The sequence below is a fragment of the Lithobates pipiens genome, unplaced genomic scaffold, assembly GCF_037356315.1.
Source record: "Lithobates pipiens isolate NorthernLeopardFrog02 unplaced genomic scaffold, aLitPip1_a1.2 Scaffold_28, whole genome shotgun sequence".
NCBI lineage: Eukaryota > Metazoa > Chordata > Amphibia > Anura > Ranidae > Lithobates > Lithobates pipiens.
The window spans coordinates 16,275,516-16,278,780 of NW_027507789.1; the positions used below are offsets into that span (position 1 = coordinate 16,275,516).

A 3,265-nucleotide genomic window follows, 5' to 3' on the forward strand; every position below is an offset into this window, starting at 1 on the left:
AACTGCTCCACATGACTCCACTACACAAACACCCCCCCCAAGGTAGAAAGACACATCAGTGAAGATTCATGGATGTTGTGATGGTCAATCTGAACCCCAGATTGCAACAAAGAACGGGCAGTATAAATACGGGGGGGGGGGGGGACTACCGTTTAGACACGGAGAAGTTGGGCCATAAATAGTACAGGGGAGGGCTGCACAGAAGGGGGGAGGCATTAAGTTACCTACAGCCATACACACGCAGTTTAGACACAGAAGGTGCTTTGGGATTGGGTGGGTCGGCCACGACCGTGGTCCAGACACAGAAGTTGGGCTAAACGCGGTCTTGACCGGTACAGGGGAGGGGGCGTCCGCCTAGAACGCCACAGGAGTGGGGGATGTGTTGGCTATAGCCATACCCAAGTGGTTTAGACAGAAGTTGGGTTGAAGGCAACCAAGACTGGTTTAAACATGGGGCATTGGGCAAGCAGGATTGCACAGTTTAGAAAACATTATTCACGATTTATAAAGCGCCAACAGTTTACGCAGCGCTTTACAATGTAGAGGGGGGAACAGCACAATTACAGTACAGTTCGAATCAGAAGGACCGGAGGGCCCGGCTCGTAGAGCTTACATTCTAAAGGGAGGGGGTGGTACAAAAGGTAATAGATGCGGGGAATGATTTGATGGGGGGGTGGCTCGGAGATAGCTGTTAGATGGGTGTGGGATAGGCTTCCCTGAATACGTGAGTTTTCAGGGATCTCCTAAAGGTGGACAGGTTGGGGGGGGGGGGTTGATCGGATAGCCGGGGGGGGCGCACATGGGGGAGTTACATAGTAGGCGAAGTTGAAAAAAGACACAAGTCCAACCTATGTGATTATATGTCAGTATTACATTGTATATCCCTGTATGCTGCGGTTGTTCAGGTGCTTATCTAATAGTTTCTATTTAGAGAAACTAATCGATGCCCCCCCCCCCCCCCCCCGCTGAGACCACAGCCTATGGAAGGGAATTCCACATCCTTGCCGCTCTTACAGTAAAGAACCCTCTACGTAGTTTAAGGTTGAACCTCTTTTCTTCTAATTGGCCACGTGTCTTAAACTCCCTTTCGTGAAAAAGTTCTCCCTATTGTGGGGTCACCAGTACGGTATTTGTATATTGAAATCATATCCTCCTCAAGTGTCTCTTCTCCAGAGACAGGGAGTGGGACTCTGGTTACAACCATGTATTTCAGACAGGGGGCTCAGGCCATAACTACACAGATTAGATGGGATTAGGGGTTGACAAGACAATGATGCAGTTTAGACAAGAAGGGTGCAGCCAATGTCATGGGGGTGGGGGGTGTAACGACTGGTCTATATATGGAGGTGGTTGGATAGGGAGCACTCCCAGTCATGCAGTCTGGACACAGCGAGAGTTTGGGGGGGGGGGGGGGGGCAGCAACGACCACACAAGTTTGAACATGGGGGGATTGTTGGGTGGCCACCCAACATTGTGGTTTAGACACTGAGGGGCGGGCCTGGAGTTGCCACTTTGGATGGGGGCACCAAGGGATATGTGGTTTAGACATGGGAGGTGGGTGAGGGGGCAGTCAGGACCATGCCATCAGGATTTTGGGGGGGGGGGGGGCCATCCAAGATGGGAGAAGGTGGAGGAGGGTCTACATTGATCTGTGGAGGGGGGAGTGGGGTGTATGCAAAGAAGGCCACCAAAACTCCAAAGACAGGACAAAAACCATGGATTCCAGGGCACCAGAGGGGCAGCCGGGACACCAGAGGGGCAGCCGGGACCATACAGAGGTCCCCGTCTGGTATGATCTTGGCAGAACAGATGATCCTGTATGGAGCTTGGTGGATCTGGCTGGCTTTATGCTGTAAAGTGCAGCGCACACTGATGGCGCTATATATAAATTCTGTAGGATTATTTTAAGTCTGCTGGACATATACAGTGAAAAACTAACCAATGAGCACTAGCGGACCAGAGCCCACCCACCCCACAAAATATGCAAATGAGAACACCCAAGCCCCACCCACAATGCTGGGCACAGCTGTGTTGGAGAAGATCGGGGCGGCCATTGCTGATCTGTCCAGGTGACACCAGACCTTCCTCTAATAAGTTACCCCAACATAACCCCCCCCCCCCCCCCCATATCAGGCCTGACACAGCCAGGCATCACCATGATTCCCCCCCAGGAACGGTAACTCCAGCATTTCTCATGACAGGTACACTTTACCACCACAGGGAACCAATGAGAAGGGTCTGTTCACATCACATGACAGTGAAAGTGCAACTCCCACAAGTTTTCTTCCAAGAGCCAATCCCTTTCCTCCCCACTTTTAGCCCCTCCCCCTCAACCCACCTGGTCACTACTATTCAATGGACAGCACACTGGGCGGAAGTATTCCTCAGGCAAACTCCTCCCCCAAGGACACAACACCCCGCCCACACCTGTCTCACAGAAGGGACCCTCTCGTGAAAAGAGGGGAGATGGGCGTGGCTCGGCAAGAAGGGGTAGGCGGAGCTCTGTAAATAGGGGAAAGAGGCGGATTTGGGAAGCTGAGGGGGGAAGGGGGCGGGCACACCTGGTAGTGACCTATGAAACGTATAGTTGCTGTCCCCCCCTCCCCCATCGACTCCCCTATAATACACTGGGGGGGGGGGGTGAGGTAACCACATACTACGGACGGCGGCACTTCCATACGTACCGCTCCTATCGGTGTCTCTGGGGTTACCGGTCAGCCCTAAATATGCCCTAACCTTGCTCTCCCTTCACACAGCGCCCGGTCCCGACCACTAAATCCCCCGACTCTTACCTCCTCCGTTCCCCTCTCAGCGCTGCTGGAGCTCTCGCTGTCCGGACTGTCACCCACGGGCCTATATATCACCTCCCGCCCCTCCCATCCGACGGGGGAGGAGCTGGCCAATCAGCGCCTACAAAGAGGAAAATCTCGGCGCTCTATTGGTCGCCAACCTGTCGGTCAGAGTAGAGGCGTCGCCCTGCCCACAGAGAACGACGAAGTGGGATTGGTGGAAAGGACAGCCCAGTAGCGTCGCCTGTTGTTGGGAGGGTGAGAGCCGATTGGACGGACGTCATGTCAGTCGGGGTGGGAGGGGCGAGCGATAATTATAGGAGATCTGACAGCTGCAGGGGGCGTGTTCTGATTCTGCTGACGTCACGAGAGCTGGAGTACAGCGGCCATAACCAGACTACAAAGTGAATACAATGTTCTGAAAGAGATCCCCGATCTGTATACGTCATCACACCGCATATACACACACCATTCTG

The 3,265-nt window shown here is 53.6% G+C and overlaps 1 protein-coding gene across 1 annotated transcript in view; it reads right to left on the minus strand.

Moving 5' to 3' along the window:
• The window catches only part of TOB1 (transducer of ERBB2, 1), a 13,119-nt gene extending 10,180 nt beyond the window's left edge, over window positions 1-2,939 (minus strand). Inside the window, exon 1 of the mRNA XM_077458770.1 lies at window positions 2,793-2,939. The gene's annotated coding sequence lies outside the window, so the exon portion shown is untranslated. The remainder of the gene's footprint in view (window positions 1-2,792) is intronic.
• Window positions 2,940-3,265: the final 326 nt, after the last annotated feature.